The sequence below is a fragment of the Larus michahellis genome, chromosome 3 (genome assembly GCF_964199755.1).
Source record: "Larus michahellis chromosome 3, bLarMic1.1, whole genome shotgun sequence".
Classification (NCBI taxonomy): Eukaryota; Metazoa; Chordata; class Aves; order Charadriiformes; family Laridae; genus Larus; species Larus michahellis.
Window position 1 is genome coordinate 35,864,804 of NC_133898.1, and position 21,421 is coordinate 35,886,224.

The window sequence follows — 21,421 nt, forward strand, 5'->3', positions numbered from 1 at the left end:
GCGAGTGATGAGGAGGCCCTTTCCTGTCAGAACGCCCTCCCCGAGGGGTTGGGCGGCTCCGCCGGCTGCCTCTGAAACTCGGGGACCCGCTCCCAGGACTTCATCCTGGATGTGGGGACACTTGGCACTTCTCACGGTGCCCCGGCTCTTTGTGGCGTGTTACGGCCGGGGAGCGGTGGCTGTGCCTGAAGAAGAGGTTACGTTGGCAGCCATCAATGATGGGCAAAAGGCAAAAAAAAAAAGAGTCCTAGCAGGCTGTGTGTAACCTGTGTGTCACCCCTCCTGCTGAAACTGCGCCTGCGACAGCTCAGAGTTCATTAAAAAAAAAATATCAGTAAGAACTGGAACGACAAGTTGTGCTCTTTATAGCTCTCCTCTAACACAGTTGTCAGAAAAACCTCCTAACCGATGTGGTTTGTGTTTCATTGCAGCTGGACCCGCCCAGAATACTTTTTTGGTGTTTTCTGAAACTTTTTAAAGACGAATGCTCTAAAGACATGTTAGTTTACATACTTCTGTCAACGGATGCTTGCCTTGGATGGCCAGAGAAGTGCTTTAAAATGTAGGTGGTGAAAACTTGTGAACTGGGACAGCAGACAAATACGTGTATGTTGACAAAATAACAAAGAGCAGATGTTCTACAAAAAACAGGCAGCTTATTTATATGCCTAAATACAGATGTAGAAACTTAGTTCTGTGAGCTCAAACTTGAATTTTTCCATCGGTCTGTGCAAGCCAGCAAAATCCTTTCACCTTAAATGATTTCAAAACACAGTTTTTCATCTCTTGATTAGGAGAAAATGAGTATGAGCAAAACAAAAGCAATTAGGACAAGGCGGGGCAATGATTAGGCGTCAGATGATGCTAGGTGTCCAGACAGTCAGGCAAAAGAACACTCTTTTGAAATACCTATGCAATGATAATAAAGTTTCACTTGATACACCAAAGGAAGTGGAAGAAACTCCAGAAAAGAAAATTGGTTTTGTATCTCCGTTTGTAGGTAGCATATACGGAAATGTAATTCCAGCTCGTCTGCTGAAAGCATATACAGCTATCCTTTCTTATTATTCAAATTCTGCTAGTAGTGAAAAAGTAAAGAAAAAGAAATCTTAAAATGTTTTTCTTTCTTTTTTTGTCCAACTAAGAAAAATAATTATTCAGCTTTTAAAAGGATCTTCCTTATCCCAACTGCTTTCTTGCTGCCAAAACTAATAGATCCACAGCCCCTCTTGAGCTTTTAGGAATTGTCCCAGTTTCATTTCACACAACCGAACTGCCCTGAAGGTTATTTTAAGCCGTCGCAACATCAGGTTCCAGCATCATAATAGAACATCACAGAACATTCTGCATTGACAACAAAACGGGGATATGAAATTATCATCTTTCACTGTGGCACAAAGATACAATTAATCTGCCCTCCAAGATTACAGAAGATACTAAACTTTCAGATACACTGAGCAAAACGTAATTCCATAACAACTGTTTATACCAGGCATGTCAGCATGTTCCAGAAACAATTCAGTGGCATAGCATAATAACAAAATAATAAGCGGAGATGCTGGGGAACAGAACAAGCTGCAAAAAATCCCTCACTGATGTCCTTGTAGACGCTGCGCCACTGTCTTACTTTACTTTACACCACATCCCATCTGAACCCACGTTGACCTGTGTAACTCGTGCCGTTGCATTATTGAGGATCTCTGGTAAATATATTTAAGCTTGTTTTTTCTACTCCATCTCACTTCTACTCTGTTTTCTCAGTTTTCTTGAGTTGGCTGACAGAGAGCCGGGTCATATGATGAGGAGAGCACAGTGGTGCTGCCCTTGACGTTGGAAGCAGGACACCTCACAGGATGCCTCTCTCTCCCCGTCGTGGCTGCATCCGTCCCAGCTCGCACACCAGGGCACGCACGCCATCCCTCCTCCTCCCTCGGACCCGGCGGTGGGAAGGTGGCTGGGTGACAGGGCCGCTGCCCGGCCACATGTGGGTTGTCACACGGGAGGTGGTCACCTCCCTGCGCTGCACAACCCCATAGGGTTTGCCCCCGCCGCCGCCTGGCTTCCTGGCTTGAGCAGGGAAAACAGGACACGAGTTTCTCCTTCAGTGGGTAAAACTTGACAGGTCCCGTGGTTTACGTTGACGTAATCCCAGCACAGCAAACAGAATTAAAAGATCAGAGAATGAGGCTTGTTGTCTTCTGTGATTCAGAAAGAAATAGTTAATGTGGAGCGAATACGTTTTCTTTGATCGGGGGAGATGCTCAGTAATTTTTAGCATTATACTATACACAGATACAGACCAAAGATATCTACTTGGTGATTTAAGTAGCAGGAGGAGCTGAACATTGCTGATACCTGGGGCAAATTCTCATTAATAATGCTCAACTTTCTAAACTTCCTTTCGGTTATTTTGACATTTCCCCTAATGTCCACCAACATGGCTTTGCTTCTAACTTTCCTCTCCTTGGTCTCAGTGTTATTTACCCTAAATACCCTATGTATCAACTTCCCTCTCCTTATCTGCATGCTGCCTCGAGCTGTCCTTTAATTTGCGCTGCTCTTCTGCTGAGTTTAGGAGATTTGAAGGCCAGACATTTCCAGAGAAGGTGGCAAAAGATTATATGTTAGTAAGTGTCATTCCCTAAACTGTGTCTCTCTAGACACGAGTTCTCATGCTGCTGCTGGGAATTGCAGACGGTTGTGTCCCCAGCTGCCAAGAACCAGCATCTCTGATGTTACCTGCTCTTTCCTAGTAACCTTAACGTTGGGTGAGCCAGTGCTTCTGCTACTCGCTGCGCTTTAAAGTTAGTGCACTACACGCACTTTAAAGTTATTTATTATGTCATTGTAACTGCTGCCTTCAAAAACCACATCCCCGGCTGCATTGCCTTCCTAGGTCTGTCATCAGTTACCTGCTAGACAGCACGCAGCAGTATTTTACAGCGTCATTCCATCACTACAGCTTGTTTCTAATGTACTCTGTCACCTTCGCCGACTATAACTCAGGGCTGACTGCAGCTGTTATGTAGATGGGAGGAGGAAGCTGGGAGGAGCCATGTGGTTCGTTTTCCAGCGTGTAATTAGGAACATATTCTCCCTGAGCGGCAACAGCTGAAGCACCGCTGCCTCCTCAGTGGCCACCTTCAGTTTTGGCCTTGAAACAGAAATTAGTCGTCCAAATCGGCCATGTATTTTCTTAGGGTAGTTTCTTTGCAAAATATTCACAGGTCCTGTGCCTTTAGTTAGAAATGTCAAGAAACAGTATCGAAGTAATCTCAAAATACGCAAAGACTGCAGATAAATTATCACTGTTTTGTCCCAAAAGTTTAGATTCAGAGACAGGTGCAGAAAACCAAACCGATCTCACTTTATGACTTTTCGTTTCTCAGTGTTTACACTAAAGCTAGGTAAATAGTAGGTTTCGTTATAGCCTTTTAAGATTTAAAAAAAAAAAAAAAAGCAACACGAAAATAATGCTTTTCTACACTGAGGTAAAATCAAGACTTTCCCAACTTTCCTGAGAAATTAGAGAAGGAGGACAGTCCCAAAATAGCCAGTGATTTGGGTTCGGATGCAGGTACCTAGGATGTGAAAAACTTCTGTGAACTGCAGCATGCAAGCCAGGTCTCTTGGTTTCTCACTTTTTGGAACTGCAACACTTCGTGTAAGTAATTAAATGTCCACTGGGACAGGGACTTGAGTCTGGATCTGTGTCCGACGAATACCCCAATCATTCAGCGATGGAGCTGGTCCATCCGTCTTGATGTAGCTATTATACTTTGTAGAAATAGTTAATCCAACCAAAGGGGCAGGCTAGTATTAAAGTAACACCGTAAATATTCTACTTATGTTTTACACTTATTCTTTCCACTTCAAAGAGCTAATAGGTAAGTCAGAGTTCACCTCCCCTGATTCTTGTCGTACATTTGCTCATCATCACCTGGGCAACTTTGGTGAGCTCTCACTTTTAACTCCCGCGTTTATAAAGCACAATTAATGACATATGTGAACCTTTCCAGGGAGTGAAGAGACATAACTGAAATATTTGAAACCCATGATGAGATCTTTGGCTGATACACAAATGTGTTTTCTATAATCGTCAAAGCTTTAGTAATAATATTTTTTGAAGAACAAGGTTATTTTTTTTGTAGATTAATACTGACCCTCGATTCCTGTGACTGGAGTATGTCCTCATTGCCTTTTTTGCATACTTAAAAGGCGGGCCAGGTCTAGATCTTCCCTTATTTTCTCTGGAATTAAAACAAGAAAACGGATTGTTCATGGCAAGAAACAGTGGTGAAAGAGTTAAAAAAGAAAAAAGAATAGACATTTCAATCCAGTAAGCGTGACTTGGAAGTCTTGCTTTGAAAAGAGCAGCTACCCCTGCCCTATCCCCGTAGCTGCCAGCTGGGTTAGAGCCTGGGCAAGACAGCAGCGCCTCGGCGGCAGGAGGGAGCCTCCCGGGAGCCACACGCAAAACAAAACAAGGGCAAGGTGAGGCGTAGGTATCGCGGATTACTTCATCTCCCTGGTGTCAGAACTATTTAAAAGCGCGAGGAGCTTCCCCCCCCGCCCCGTTATATTTATTAGCGTATGACACAATCTCGGTTCCCCTGGCAGCCTGTCCTACTGCCCACAGACCATCAGAAATACTCTACACCCGCTGTGGCGTTGCTCCCCAGGCGAGGAAGGGGAGAAGGACTTCTGAAGCAAAACAAGGCAAATAATTTGGGCCTGCGGGATCTGCAGTTTGGGGAGTGTCAATCAAGCTTACTATTCCTCTGCTTTGGAGAGAAAAATGTTCCTCTCCTCCTCCTGTTTCCCAGGAAGGAACAGCTGCGAGAACTGAAAGCGTCTGCATCCATTTTCCTAAGTAAACACGGGAATATTTAGTTTCAGCAAAACCAGATGGTTTATGCCCTGTGAACACGCTATTTGACACTAGCACAAAATGTGCAGAGTGTTAGAAACAACTCCTTTAAGCTCAGGGACACAAGAAATGAAAGCTATGAAGGTAGTAATAACAGACTTACAAAAAAACTCCCAACCTTTATCCAGGGATCTCCAAGTGCACTCTAAATATTATTAATCAGAGTACATAACAGTCCACGAACTAATTAAATTTTGATAGACATTTCTCACAGAAGGTTGCCCTAAAGATGAGAGGGTAAATGAGTTCCTCCGGGTTACGCAGTGAGTCACGGTCTGGTCTCCTGCATGGCTCTGACCATCCGCTTGTCTCTCTCCTTGCTAATGCCTCTCCAGCGTGCTGCATCCTCAGCCATATTCCCAGGACACCATTTTTAAATGTGAAACCATTCCTGTTAATAGCAGCGGGAGGGGATTGCGGTGTAGGCAGCATGCATCGCCAGAGCTGGGACATCCGAGCGCTCTAGGGGGAATTTATAATATGCTGGAGAGATTTGTGAGCAGCCCTCAGACCTCTGCTTAATGGCAGTCGCTGTGGGTGTTAAGTGTCTGAAGACGCTTAATTATTTGGTGATTTTTATTGATTGGTGGTGTTGCTGCTTAACGTAACTCTGTAGTAACAAAGCGTCTCTTTTCTACCAATCTGAAAGCGGTTTCCAACCAGTGGGTAATTACACTGCGCACATCTGGCGGGTACGCCATTTGGTTGGACTACTGGGAGGCCGATGTGGTTTGCTGAAGATGGCTTGTGGCCGGAGGAGTGGGGCTCAGGGAGCTTCAGGCCTCGTGGTCACTGGTGGCTGCAGCTCGTCTTCCCCAGCCAAATCCAAACCTGCTGACTCCTCGCCCTCTGCCACAGGTGAAAAAAATAGGCTTGGGAAGGATTTCTTTTTACTTGCAATTTCAGAGTGAAGCCACCTGCGGGATCACTTAGGGCACTGCCTATCTATTGTGCATCACTAGGCACGGCTTCCAAGTCCTACAGCTGTGAACCCTGAAGCGTGTCCTGGTTGCGGGAGACAGCAGAGGTCCAAAATGTCTCCTCAGGTGGTGGTTTCCTTCGGTTTCCAGGTGAGAAGCCACGTTGTGCCCTGGTTTATCCCACCGTCTGCGTGGCGGAGGGTGTGCCGCTCAGCACACCTGCCCTGCAGTTGAGGCAATGTTGTAATTTAACATACTTCATGATCAGCATTTTAAGAGTTTGAATTTGCTATTTCTCCGTTATGTAATTACATAATAATAATAATAATTTAACTAACACGATGTACATGGAGTTTTGCTGTTACTTCTTATGTAAATCAGAGATATTTAGCAATATGTTACAAAATGGGTACACGTATTTCAGAGCGAGATCTAAGAGGTTACTTTGATTCAGAACAAATTAAAAGGAGCTGTTGGGAAAACCTACTTTCTAAAGAAAGAACTATTTAGTTCTAAATATTTTCTAAAGAAAGAACTATTTAGTTCTAAATCTTCATCCTGCGGCTCATTCACTAACATGAAAACTGCAGCACTTCAAGGTGTTTAAATTGAAACAAACAAACAAACAAAGCCAGCAGTATTTTCTGCCTTTTTAGAGAAATTCTGATACTTTATTTAGATTCAAAAACCCAACTGATATACAAGTGAGGAATTTGAGGCTGAGTTTACATAAAGTAACATGAATCACTAACAAAACATTGAGGAAATAGCTAATCTTTAGGTACAAAAGAACATTTATTTTAGTTGTTACTCTGCTCATAAGCAGCAGATGATACTCTGTATTTAAAGTACACTCCAGAAGAATTAAAAAGAGATTTAAAGTCAAATTTAGACACCAAAAGGTGTCAGATAGCTTGACTTCTACTAATTGTAACACCTGCTGCACATTCCTGTTAATTTCTGTGGTATTTTTATTATCCATCAATTAATCTCATTTATCCTCGTTGTTCCAAAAATAGTTCACCTGCATACGGTATGGCTCAGGAGAGCAGGAGCTGGAAGAGACGACATCACTGGGACTAGTGGCAATGGGTGACAAGGATGGACTTAAGCCTGGAGTCAGCAAAACCTCGACTCGCTCTGAAAGCCTGGGTGGGCTGGGCTAAGAGGAGACCATTAGCTGTCCTAAGTGGGTTGTATGCTGTGATCCCCCCACAAAGCGTATCCCGGGTCTGTGGAAGCACATGTGGCTGGGGCTGGATGCACAGGGCTTTCTCGGCGGTGGCAGTGGTGTCTGAAGGTGGGCTCTCCAAGCTCCCGCTGTGATCGGCCGTCCCTGCAGTCATGCTGGTGTGTTTGTGGGGCTGCAGCGCAAGCCAGATGTCCACAGTGATTCCAATGAATAACAAACTCCCTCTGGCTCTCTGGAAAGCACTAGCTTTAACCCACATTGCCTTGAGCGATCTGGTGTGTAGCACATCTCCCAGACACACGTGTCTCAGCTCAGCTGAGAAGACCGAGGACCGGGGCATGAGGATGATGGGGGCGGTGGCAAAGTGTGGAGGGGGACAGGCTGAGCAGCCTCCCAAAGCCATGGCATGGCCGATCCCGGCCGGAGGGGAGGCTGCGGCCCCCGGCTGCTGCTCGCGCATCCTCCTGAGTCATCCCATGACTTCAGATAAGCCGTGTGCTTTATCGTGCCTCAGCCTGCCGTCTGCAATCAGCGATAACAAAATTTGAATAACTCAAGAAGGATGCAGCAAGGCTTAATTAAGCCTTGCAATACGTTTTGGACTCCTTACATGCTATACCGTAGCGCAGTGTTTAACATATCGTTGTTACGGAGTGCGTTGCTAGTAGTGCTGTCTTCCTTTCATATTCTCTGCAAACTCGCACTCTCTTCCTACTTTCATTATCAGCGCTTGGCTTTGGTGTCACCGTGTTGCTTGGACACCTTCTAATTTAAATTTCATATTTTGATTCCTGGGTGATAACTTGAAACACCAATTTTCTTCTGCTACGCTATACAGCCTTTTTCTCATTTTAATGAAACCTAGCAACCATAATGTAAATTGGAAATAACTACAGCCCATTAGACTATTGAAATCCCTGAAGATCTGAATTATTCACTATTAACAGAACTTGTATAATTATAGGTTAAGATATCACTTAGGCATTTAGCATACATCAGCTCCACTGTTAATTTTTAGCTCTTGATCTGTATTAGTAACCTCAGCTTGCTAAATTAAAGGATATGCCTCCAATTAGCCTAAATTTAACATTCAAGAACACATCTCTGGTGGGATGATGCTTATAAGTTTAGAACATCCAGGCAATTTCAGCTGAGCTACTGAGGCTCTATCTACCACAAGTGGAAAACATTTTCTTATAAACACTTTCCTGACTTTCACAGGGCCAGAAGTAAAAGGGCAAAGCTGCATTTTGCCTAAGGCCCAACACCAAAAGGTGGCAGGCGCTGCAGTGCTCTGCCCCTGTAGGGACCCCGAAAAAAGCCCGTACCCAGGGCAGAGGCAGTTGGGTCATTGAAGGAGACACCAAGAAACCAAAATACTGAGTCTGCAGCTGTCTGACTCAGGCAACAAGAAAATATTTAGATACATATGGAGAGAGAGCAAGAGAGAGAGAGCTGATATAGTTAGCAAAAAAAACCCCACCAGAAAACAGCCAACAAAAATAAGAGATCTTACTTTCCTGAATAATCTTGCCTGTGTTTAACACAGCAGGCCTGGGTAGGACACTTGGCACGTACTACTTTGTAATAGAAAATCAGGGCACCTGTGTGATGCATGGTCCTTTCAGAGTCTGGTGACTCATAAACAACGTTCTTCACAAGACAAGTTTCGGAGTTAAGAGGTGTAAATCCCTCATTCGAAGCTGAGCTCCTTTTGGGGGCTGTCCCTGGGAATTAAAAAAAAAAATAATGACTTTCTTGAGCATCTTCTTTCTAATTGAATGACCAGAGAAGTTAGTGTGACAGATAGTTAAAATTTCATGTACTCATCCTTTAAAATGTGAGCGCTTCTTAGTCAGAATAAACTTTAATTAGCTAGTTAGCGATTTTGACAACAGGCTTTCAGCAACCACAGGGCAGTTTTAACTCTTTCCTGGGGGTCAGAAACTCTGCTGCAGCACCTTTGATAAAGACTCAGCACTTGTCTTATTCTTCTGAGAGCAGCAAGCTGCCTTGCTGTTTACTAAAGTTTAAATTAACTCTTCTGTTTTCTCTCCTATTCCACCAGGAAGTAAAGATTCCCGGTCATCATCTGACTATTTTTTATATCGTTTGATACTGGCCTTAGATGATTAGCTCACTCTGCATAATGCTAGGTAATCACACTCCCACTTGTGGCAAGCCCTTTTAAAATATGTAGCTAGGAAATGGTTTAGGCTTTTGTGCAGATGATGGTGAGCGAGTCCCTTCTGAAGTGCTAGTCAGAAGTTGGACTGTAAGGCTAAAGCTCCTTGGTCTTGGCCAGCACTGAGAAAAGATACAGCTTTTGACAGTGTCCTCTCATATACACGTAAATTCAATTAAATACATTTCAGTAAACATCAGTGAGCTTGTTAATGAAGAGGAATGCAGTACACTTGGTAGCTGTATAATTGTGTCATAAGTATAATTTCAAAAACAGTGTCTCCATAGAAAAGCTCTGGGTGGTAAGAAATCCTCTTGCTGGGAAATCTTCTTATAATCTTATAATGGCAACCATTAAGAGAGAAAGGAGGAAGCACTAAACTAGAAAATGCTATTAAAAATTGTAGTAGAATCCAAATTATTCAAAGCTTAGTCATGACTCTCATACAGCAAAGCTTATTGCGAAGTATGGATTCTATTGAAAACAATTGGAATCGAAAGATTACACGACTAATACCTGACTTTGTTGTACCCAGAACAAATAAAACAAAAAGGAACGTTTTCAGTTCACGGTGCACTGAGGATTTTTCCAGTTTTCTTTCATCTAGGAGATTGAACTCTATCATATAAAACCTTTTATAATGTAAAACAGTCACTGTAGTGTGTCTATCTTTATGGTTAGACCTCCAAAAATATGTAGGTGCCTCAGTCTTCAACAGTTCCTTCTTGTGATGCCAAATTCCAAAACCGTGATGCCCACAGTCACCCTTTCAGCCTCTGAGTGAAGGCTTTGGTTAGTCAACCTTTGATTTGTCACATCCTCCATGTGCTTGGAGTCCTGTTTCTGAGCACGGGCAGTACTGATACTTCAACACCTCCATTTCAGGAAGATCCATGAATTTAGGCGTTCCTTTGTCTGTATTGCTTGTCCCTGATGCCAGGGTTATTTGTGCCCTGTATAAAAAAGGTGCTCTCTAATATAAAATCCATGAGCAGCTCTGAGATTAAGGACCAAAGCTTAGGTGCCCTACTGTGTGGCATCTTGCCCTAACCTCTTGTCGAAGCCCCACGACTGTGGCCACCCAGCTGCCTACAGGCCAGCTTTACTAGGAGGAGGAGACGTTTCCCTCTTTCTCAGACTATGCCATAGGTTGGGAATTACAGCATGCCCTGGGGAATGTCATATGTCTCCATCCCAAATCCTGTTTCCTGGGTGCATGCTTTAGCTGGTAGGTCATTCTGCAAAACAGGCCATCACCACCACAGCCTTGTTTTAAAGAGTAAACCCTCATCCTGCTAAATATTTAGCCATAAGGTGAGGAGCCTATAAATAGCACGCAACAGGAGGATAAGAACTCAGCAACCTGATTTAAACTGGCCCTGTTCTGAGCTGGGTAGATGGACCCGGGGAACCCCAGGTCCCGTCCAGGCTACGCTGCTCTTTGTACACCTCTGCATAATACCACCTACGGACTGATTTGAGGCAGGTCCCTGATTAGCAAGTGGGATGTTTGTCATTCTTTGGAGGATGCTTATTCTGCTCCTTGCTTGTAGGGGACGGCCGTACGCCTGTCGCTGGTGCTTAGAATCACCCTGCACGGGCAGGGACCTGCTCCTCAGCCCTTGCAATGCCTCAGGAGAGCTGCATAAGTGGCAATCTGGCCTCGTCCTCTGCCGCTCCACCTCTGAGCCCTCGCAGATTTCTCTTTAAAGCTGTCAAACTTTTAAGGAGTTTGGATTTCTCTCATCTACTCTGGAAATTTACCTTTAATTATTTAGAACAAAGACTTTTCCCACTCTAATTAAAACACCTTTTGCCTCAAGTGTTGACTATCTGCGTCTTTGCGTGAGGATTTACTTTAAAAATTTTTAAAAGCATTTTCTCTTCTGCGCTCAAGATGACTTGCTAGTGACAACATTCCTTCATTCAGTTTTCTCTCATCAAGCCTGTGGATTTCCAAAATATTTCTGGAACATGATCTTACATTTTTCTCTTTTTTTTTTTTTCCTAGCCCTTTTTGAACCCAAATACAAGAAAAAGTACAAAATAGGTCTTTCCATGTCTGACTTGATTTTTTTTGGGTGCGGGGAGAGTAAAGGGGCAAATGTAGAGCTTGTTAAAATAGTGATGGCAACAGTCAGAAATACAACAGGCAGGTACGGTACTGCCCACTTGCTGTAATACTTTAAATTTGACCTTTTGCCCAGCCTTCCTGGGTACATCTGCACTGTAGAATTAGAAGAATGAGCCAAGCTATCAACAACCCGAGCTGGTAAGGCTTCCTCACGCAGCATCACACACGTGCACTCCAGCCGCACCAGCCTGTCTGCAGGCAAGAAAAAAACCACTTTCCTGTGGCTGGCGACGGCATCCAGAGCTGGCAGCCGAATCGCGTGAGGGAGAAGCTGCTCGGTGCAGGGTGCAGCCTGCCTGGTGCCCAGTTAGCATCTCCCGCTGCTTCCTTAAATCCCTTTTGTCCCAGCTGCGCTTGTACACCAATAGCCGAGGAGGTCAGAGCTGGCACGAGTTATGTGGGGAAGCGTGAGAAGAAGTCGTACCACTGTGTAAGTGAAAGTAGGACAAGGACTAATTTTTTGCATGTTTTTGTACTTCCCAAGGCGTTGCTTTTCTCGTCATACCACCCTCTGCTAGCGGGTGAATCCCATCGGTTGCATCCTTCTCTGCAGAAGCAGGCCTGACTCCCTCTCCGGCAGGCTGGCGTCCCGCTGCTGACTTCTGAACCAGGTGAGAGTCAGACCCAGTGTGTGGCTGGGGAAGGGGAGGTTACGAAAAACAAATCATACTTTGTTAAGTGGCTAGAAGACATACTGACTTAAATAAGCACCTAGCTCCCGCTTACACTTGAAAGTTTTGTCATGCTGGTGTAGTTATGCCAGTAAACTCCTCCTACATAATTAGAGTGCTTTTTGCCTGTAAAACGCATTCCAGTTTGGCAAGCGATGTAAGCCATAACTTCAAAACTACTTCTTTTCTTTTTTTTTTTTCCTCTTATAATTGTGTCTACACTAGGGCTTTTGTTGAAATAGTTATGTCATAAAAATCACCCTACACAACACAAAGGCTTCAAAAGTGTAAACCAAAATCTTAAACCTTGCCTACCCAGCCAGAGGTTACCGTGCTCCAATACAGTTATGGAAAACCAAGGTAGATTTGTTGGAATGAGCTGACCACAACTGAATAGTCAGCAGAGACAAAGTTACGTCCCATTCAGCGTCACATTAACTAACTGTGTATCTGCTGGGGTATAATCTAATTTGGTTTTTGCATAGCTGCGGTTCAACAGGGACCATTCAATCTGCTTTAAACTATATCATAAATTTATAGGGCCGGGGGAAATTTGCTTTATTTCAGCTTATTTTTCACTAGTTTTACCTACATATTTCTTCCAACATTGATTACTTTGGTTTTCATCTCAGTTGAGTGTATTAATAGTCATTTTTCTTTTTAGGATTTTCATATTCATTTCCCTTTTTTTTTTTGATACCATGAACAGTAAATATATCTAAGATACCAATGAGAAAAAAACATCTGTCACTTTGATGGATACTCCACTGGATCTTTAAATATAGACTCCCTACAATTTTTTGAATCGTTTAGATTTAAATATTTGCAAGCACTAACATAGATCATCAATACAAATGACATTAATATATCTTCTTCGCTGAATATCACTTTCTAAAGGATGTCATTAGCCACACTTAGATTAGTTTTCCTCAGTAGACTATAATTCAGTCTTGTGTTTCTAATAGTCTACCACATTTTAATTATTTTTCTTTCACATGAGTGTTGCTAGGTTTCCTCAAAAATGCAAATGCTGCCCTTCAGAAAACAATGACACGAGTTTTTTAAATCGGCAAGGCGAGGACCTGAAGAAGTCACAGAAAGTTACTTATTAGATCATGTAGAAAAACAATACTATCTTACACATACAGTGTGACCTTCACCTACTGCAAATCCAAAGTCTACCAAAATTCCATCTACTGGAACCAGATTTGCCCCGGAATCAGTCACAGTTGGTTATTGAATTCAGAGGAAGTAGCTTTAGGCTTCTACTAAATAAAGGAGAAACCTCATTTCTCTCTCAGTTGCAACTAATTCTGCAGTGTGATGTGGACCTGTTTGATCAGCTCTGCTTATTTTACAGATTTTGAGAATGTCCATCCTCGTGCTTTCAGTACTAGCTGAACAGTTAGTTAGAACAGAGCACTGAACAGTTTGTTAGCCACAGCCAAAGCAATACATGTAGAGCGCTACATCTTGGAGATGCCACTGGCAAACGTGACTAGACAATGTAATTACCCAAACTGGAACTGAATTAGAGCATTGTATCTTTATTACAGAAAATAGCAGGGGATTCCTGTGGTGGGTTTGTGCCTCATGCCAGGCAGGTACTATCACTTTGTACAGTGCCTGGCAAAGAGAGTCTGTGCTGTTACTGTGGCCTCTGTAGGACTTTACACGACAATAATCCCCCGAGATCACCTCCTCCACCACTGAAAGCTACAAAAAAGGCAAACTTACAGGCCAAACCAGGGACCCGATGTGCAGTGGAGCCTTGGAATGCGCTTTCGATCATGGGATACGCAGTAGATGCAGCATCTGAGGTTTTCAGAGAACCAGGCGAGGTCAGACACTTTGATATATCGGAGTATTGTTTTTTGACTGCAAGAACAGTAAAGGACTAGTGGCTGCTATTCCACTTCAGGCCACAGAGCCTCATATTAAAATAATGAAATTCTTGCTTCACTACTCAAGGAAACAGAGCCAAGAGCATTTTTCTAAAAACAAACAAAAGCAATGCAAATGCAATTTTAATGCTGGCACTCAGCCTACATGTGTCTGCACCCATTGCTTTTGCTTTGGTAGCAGGCTGAAAACAGAGTGTGTATATATATGTGTGTGTGTGTATACATATATATATATATATATGTAGAGGCCTACAGAGCTGTTTAAGGTCAATCCTGCCAGGCTAACAGTAGGGTTTTCTCCGACCATCTATTTGCCATCTATCAGTGTCATCAGCATCACCACAGGAGAACATAATCTCCTCGGTGCTATAAGTGTTTGTTGTTATCCTCTGCAGCACCAATTGATTTCCCGGTAGAGATAATAATAAATAATAGCTGTAGCAGTGACATAATGCACCTGCAATTTTCCAAGAGAGGACGTAAAGAATGATGCCTGTGAAAAGCAGAAACTTTCTTCTTCAAAGAATACTGTGTAATTTTGGTAGATAGCCTTAAACAGTATAATCTAGGTGAAGAAGCAGGCACTAGGCAACTGAAAGGATTCGTTGGTGGTTACGTATCTTTTACCTCCAGGCTCCTGCGTGAGCCTGGACCAGGTTAGTAGTGACTGAAAGCTGTTACTGCCTGGCAGCCAAGGGGAGAAGAGGTGGTGGTGCTGCCCACTCAGGTTTTTCATGAACTGCTGACCACAATACAAAGACCCAGGACTGAACAATGTCCGCAGATTAATCGTCTCTTCCAACTCTGATCTGGGAATAATCCCTTTTGATCGGGGTGGAGAAGCGATTGCCCTGCGTGGGAAGCTAGCCTCACCGTCGCCCGTTCTGTTCCTATTGTATGAAAAACGAGCACAGGCAGACCTGCAGCCAATCCAAATTGTCAGAGTTTGGGTCATGGATTTCAGAGCAATTACCACCACTGACGCTGCAGAGGAGGCTGCGCAACAGAGTTTATACACGCTGATGTCAGCCTGAAGGTTTTTATGAGCACTACATATATTTCTCAAATATGGCTACTGTAGGTGAATTGGCCCAGCCTTTAAAGTTACAAAATGTGCTTCTCAAATGAACTGCATTGGATTTTTTTTCCACTCTCTTACTATACCGGATTTCAAACTTCCACATTAATTTTACAGCACATAGGAGCAAAACACATAGGTTCAGATTTTTTACAGTGCTTTATGGAATATTTTTTTCTTCTAAAGTACTTTTGAAGTTGGGTTTTTTTCCTCTTTTTAGTCTGCATGCAGTCATTAATCCAGTCTCAAATTCTGATATTTTTGTCCTTCTCAACCTTTGGTAGATACAAACGGGGTGTACCGCAGTACTCACAGAATTCCCATTTCACTGCAAACTTGTAACTTGCCTCAATAAATCACATAACCCGTTCTCTTGCTAGCGTAAGGTATATTTCCCCAACAAATGATACACTGGATATTAGTGGTATTAAACTCTAAGACAAAAACCTAAGAAAAAGTACACCTGTCGTTGCCTATTACAAGATGTGGACAGAACACTATCAACTGCCTCGAAGGAAGAAGCACGGTTGCAGTCTCGTTGCATAGTAACAGCCGTTTCTACTGCTCCACGGCCCATGAACAGCAACAAACAGACTTTGTGATTAATGAAATTAACTAATTAAAACCTTCTCCAACCTGATTCGAGTATTTAGTTAGTCGAAGCAGTTGTTTACTTCCCGTATGACAAAGCAACAGGGGTTACTATAATTAATTAGAAGAAATAGTAAATAATTTGGAGAGTATGGGCTTTACGAATGTTCCTTGAATGTTTGAATGACAGATTAAAAAAAAAAAACAAACTCCTCCACACGTGAATAAAACTCTGTGTTCCCCTGCCCTCGGTTTCTGGATGCGAGCCGTAACGCCCCGGTGGTTCAGGTCTGCTCCGGTGTGGGTGAGAGGAGGGGACACAAAACCTGTGTGACGGGGGCTGCTGCCAAACTCCCTGCTTGCGGCACACCTCCAGAGCAGGCATGCTGGCAGAGGTGAAAACAGGGTTTTTTTCAGTGCTCTAGGGCACCCGAAGACAAGCTGGGGGGAGAGCCTGGGCGAGTGGAGGATTTGCATCTCCCCATGGAGAAGGTGGGGTGACGACAGAGCCCTGACGTGTCCCACAGCTCGAGGCTGGGTCCCGGCCCACGCTGTGATCGACCTGAACAGCACAAGTCAGTGTGGTAAATAGCACCACATCTGCCTTTTGGTATCCTTATTCAAGATGCTTCAGCATCCCTTTTCCATCTCTGCAACTGCCATTACTCTTTCATATGAACGTGGTGCCACACATCTTTTCACCTGCCTAGAGCCTTTAACCCACAAAACATATAAAATAAAACGCCAAAACATCTCATACTAGCCACAGTGGTAAGCATTTACATGGTATTTTTTCAGTAAAGAAATATTTCTTTGGAGAAGAGGTACGGGGACCAATCATCTACTGACTTCAATGTCAAATAATCTGATTTATCACAATTAACTTTCCAAAAGCTTCTGTATTGCTGACTACCCTACTTTTCCAGCAGCTTAGCAGCCGGGACTCTTGATGGGGGATTTACTCAAGAAACGTGCAACTTTTCCAAGTAGCATTTTCTCTTGCAAACACCCATATCGTTGATGAGAAATTCCATGCTTATTAGCAACTCTGGCTTCACAGTGGACCAAATATATGGTTTGTGTACTTTAAGGAGATTTGGTGCTTTTGGCTGGAGCTGCAAATAAAATTGGCTGAAACACAGAACTGACTTTGGCGTCAAGGAAGAAAATAAACCCAACTAAGTTTGATGATCATAATGGAGGGGAAAGTAAATTTTGCCTGGGTTGAATTTCAGCTTGGAAGAAAGGCAAATGGGAAACATGCACAGGCTTAAAGAATAATTCCACAGACTGAGAAAAGCTACTTTATCAGATAAGTATTTACATTTTTTTTTTTTTGTCCAGTCTCATTCAAAAAAAGTTAATTTCTTTGGTGCCAACGGATTGTCTTAAAATTAGTTCTGAACCTCTGGAGAAAGTTGTTGTGGTTGGCCCTCTCTGTTTCTGAGCTACGACCGAATCCACAATGAGAAGAGGAGGACAAAAGAGGGATTTTGCAGCACAACAGCACATAAGTGAAGAGCCTACAATCCTGTGAGGACTGATAGAGCGGCAGGTCCCAGGAGAAGCAAAGGCATCTCCCGTTGCACGTCTGTGGAGGTCTGAGGCGGAGGAAGAGAAGGTCTTTCTTTCAAGGTTCGGTGGGAACAGAAAAGCTTTACAGCCAGCTGGCCAAATGCTTAGTGCAGGGAGCTTCTCTTCCAGAAACAGGTCCCAGTTGTGGTCGTACCATAAAGAATACATGAAAAATGAACAGGAATAGTAGGGAAGATACATGGGGATTAAAGAGGGAGAGCTGGGATATAATTCTGGTTAGCCTTTCATTTTATTCTATTTTTTCCTTCGCTCTGTTCCTGAAGTTCTCCACTATTTTTCCTCCTACCTCTAATTCCAAAGAAAGGCCAATACTGAACCCTTGTCAGAACTAGCCAGCTCAGCTTTTTAGTCCTTTAGAAAGCGATGTTCCGCTAAGCAGTTTTTCACTGCTGTTGTGTGGCCAGATATACGATACAATAAAGTGCTTGCTCCTAGAGAGAATTGTGATCAGAGAAATACAGTGAATTCTTTATTTGCTCTAGAAGCTGTCTCTATATAAACATTTTATAGAATTTGATGTTACTGATTTGTTACTATTTTGTAGTAATACATGGGTTCTGGATGATGACTCGCTTCTAAGAATGTTTATCTTTTGAGTAGTGATAACCATATTACTATCACTATTAATCCAGGCGAAGGAAGCTTGTGGCTCACAGTCCCTTGCCCACGAGTCCTTGCCCCCAGTACATTGAAAGCATTAGGTGGGTTTAAATCTATGACCTATCAAAACCCATTCAACTTTCAGCAAGGAAAAAGGTTTCTTTCCTGATTTAACCTAATAAATAAGCATAAAGAAGCAAACAAGGAGGAAGAATGACTCAGAACAAGATTCTGTGCAGCAAACACTCAAAGGTGGTTAAGAGACTATACCAGGATTATTGGTCTGAAGATAAAGTAGCATAAAGAAAACATGTATTTCAATGTGGCGACCGGTGAGGTTAAAAAAATTAATCAAAGAACCTCACCCATCTATACAAGGTGGTGGGCTAGTCTAGCCTCAACTCCATAAGTCTGAAGAAGATATGAGGCTGAAGTGGTTAATGAGTCCCTGAGCTGGTGCTTTGGACAAAGAGATTTAATCAGTAATTTAATTAGAAATATCCCAAGTTAGTGGGTTTTTTTCCCCTTTTTTCTACAGAATCAGTCAGTACTAAAATACTGTAAGCACCTTTAAACACAAAAATTGCCTGGCTCTCAGAGAAACTAAGTGCTCACAGCTGTAGTGTATTGGCCATTTCTGTAGCTCTGCCAAGGAAACCTCACTGAGGGGGGTTAGGGAAGACTCCAGCTCAGTAGTTCTCAAGCTAGGATTAAAATAAATACATGGGGACTTTGACATCCCCGTCTTACTTTTCTTCCCCCTTCCTTTTCTTATTGGCTTTGGTATCAAAGATCATCACCCCCATAAAGCTTGTTATTTTACGACTTCAGAGTAAAGGCATCCAGTCCCCACGAACCTGAAGGGAAGAGCATTCATTCCCTCTTCAACAACACATTCTAAAGTAGAATCATAGAACCATAGGGTTGGAAGGGACCTCTGGAGATCATCTAGTCCAACCCCCCTGCCAGAGCAGGGTCACCTAGAGCAGGTTGCACAGGAACGCGTCCAGATGGGTTTTGAATGTCTCCAGAAACAGAGACTCCACCACCCCTCTGGGCAGCCTGTTGCAGTGCTTTGCCACCCTCAAAGTAAAGAAGTTCCTCCTCATGTTTAGGTGGAACTTCCTATGCTCAAGTTTGTGCCCATTACCTCTTGTCCTGTCACTGGGCACCACTGAAAAAAGCCTGGCCCCATCCTCCTGACACCCACCCTCTAAGTATTTATAAGTGTTGATAAGGTCCCCCTTCAGTCGTCTTTTTTTCCAGACTGAAGAGACCCAAATCCCTCAGCCTTTCTTCATGAGAGAGGTGTTCCAGTCCCCTAATCATCTTGGTAGCTCTCTGCTGCACCCTCTCCAGCAGTTCCCTGTCCTTCTTGAACTGGGGAGCCCAGAACTGGACCCAGTACTCCAGGTGCAGCCTCACCAGGGCAGAGTAGAGGGGGAGGATGACCTCCCTCGACCTGCTGGCCACACTCTTCTTGATGCACCCCAGGAAGCCACTGGCCTCCTTGGCCACAAGGGCACATTGCTGGCTCATGGTCATCCTGTTGTGCACCAGGACTCCCGGGTCTCTTTGCACCGAGCTGCTCTCCAGCAGGTCAGCCCCCAGCCTGTACTGGTGCATGGGGTTATTCCTCCCCAGGTGCAGCACCCTACACTTGCCCTTGTTGAATTTCATAAGGGATCAGGTAGGATCCTCTACGACATTGCTAGAAAAGCAAAACCACACAACAGCAAATACCCTACGAAGCAAGCACTGCAAGCGGGTCAAGTAAGCGGGGCAGCACACATCAGTGACAAATGATTCTCGTGCCTGTAACAATTCCTCCTAACTGCATCTGCACATCTGTCGTGCTGTCTCTCTCTTTATATTTGCTAGCAGCTTTATAAATATCTGGGCCACTAAGCAGATTTTCTCTTCAAAACCTGTGGCCCAAATGCTTAAAAACACATTATGGTCCATAAAAAGACAGGAGTGTGCACATGTTTACGTGTTTGTTTAAAAAAGCAGAGCTGATCAGCTAAATTATGACACCTTTGCATAAGAATCAGTGGAAATTTGCCTGAATAAGAGCAAAAGAATCAACTGATTTCTTGTTTTTCTGACCAATAGCTGCCCTGCATTCAACACACCTTATGTTGGTTAATTCTGTCAAAAGTATAAATAGTACAAGTTAGGGGGTCATGCCTAGAAGCCAGCAGCTGTGTCTTCTGCCTCCTGTTACTGAAGCTTTTTAATCATTTGGCCATAGAGAGGAGAAGAAAATATAGTTAAGCGATTCTAAACCTTAGCCTTACACTGTCTGTCAGTTTTCTGAAGAGCATCTTTTCACTTCAGAATGCAACCCAAAACAGTAAGAGACTGCACAGCGGGGTATCATGTACAGGGGCACTTAATGAAACTAACAGTTGACGGTTTTAGAAAGACAAGTTGAGTATTTCACTTTGATCGAGAACATCCTATGGACGTTGGAGTCGAAGGATTTCTTATACTGACAGCACGGGCTGGGAGTTCTGTTCCCTGGCCGTAGCTAGCAACACCTAGCATCTCCTTGGGCAGACTAATTACCTCCTGGTTACATTTAGGAAAATCAGGTGAATGGTTTTCCAATGCTTTTTTTGGAGAATTCTCCACGATGCGAAAAAATTAAATCAGGAGTAATGGTATTTCTAAAAATACATCCTTGTTCAGTCAGAGGTTGGCTGGCCCGATGCAGGAATTACAGGTTAAATTACACAATGTAAGCAGAATTTCAGTGCAGATGGTCATAACGGTCCCTGCTGGATTTAATATCCATGAATCAACTCATGAGAGGGAATAAATGCAGTGGGACAGCTCCCATGATCACTGATTCCAGCTCCTGCCCCCTCTTTTCAAAACATTTTGCGAGGCAGCTCCCAAGCCATAGCGGTTGATGGCCCGCTGATGGAGCACACCATTGAAATATTATTGCTCGAGTACGGGGCACTGAAAGGCAACAAAAGGGGCTACATAATTTTTTTTTTTATTCAAGAATATCTGCATTTTGGACATGAATGGAAAGATAAACAAATCTTCAAGATGGAAGCTGAAAAAATCAAGGGGATGAGAACAGACGTTTCCTGTCCCTATATAGTAATTATGTAAGTAGCAGACATTTGGGATTTCTTGTGCTAATGTTTTTTTCTCCTCTTTTGCTTTGAAGCCTCAAACATTGATCGTTATTCAAGCCCAGATGAAAATCTTAAAGAGAGTAATGGTTCAATCCAGTAAGGCAAATCCTACTTTTTAAAATATGACACATTAGGAGAGATCTTTGCCACCAACACACAGGATAGCTGACCTTGTCAAAGGAGACTTTATTCAGCGTGAGCTTTTAGGCTCAACCATCTATCAGAAGTAGATCACTCAGCGCTGGCTTAAGGCAGTGGTAAAGCTTCCATGCGACTTCAGTGACCGAACCCATCGGCACTGCTTTTATTCTACCTACCCACCCACCCACCCAGCACGAGTCAACTGATTGCATTTAGCAATTTGCTGTACACCTGTAATTTATTATACTGTCATCTCAGGAAGAAGCATTGTTGAAGAAGAATGACATAGTCCTTCCTTTATAATTTATTGTCCCAATAAAATTA

General features: G+C 43.3%; 1 long non-coding RNA gene across 1 annotated transcript; it reads right to left on the reverse strand.

Moving 5' to 3' along the window:
- Positions 1 to 1,010: 1,010 nt before the first annotated feature.
- On the reverse strand, positions 1,011 to 5,772 carry LOC141740655 (uncharacterized). Its single transcript, XR_012586105.1, has 3 exons — positions 5,034 to 5,772; positions 4,164 to 4,250; positions 1,011 to 2,198 (listed from the first exon to the last, which is right to left on the reverse strand). It is a non-coding gene; the product is annotated as an uncharacterized LOC141740655 (long non-coding RNA).
- Between the last annotated feature and the right edge of the window lie 15,649 nt (positions 5,773 to 21,421).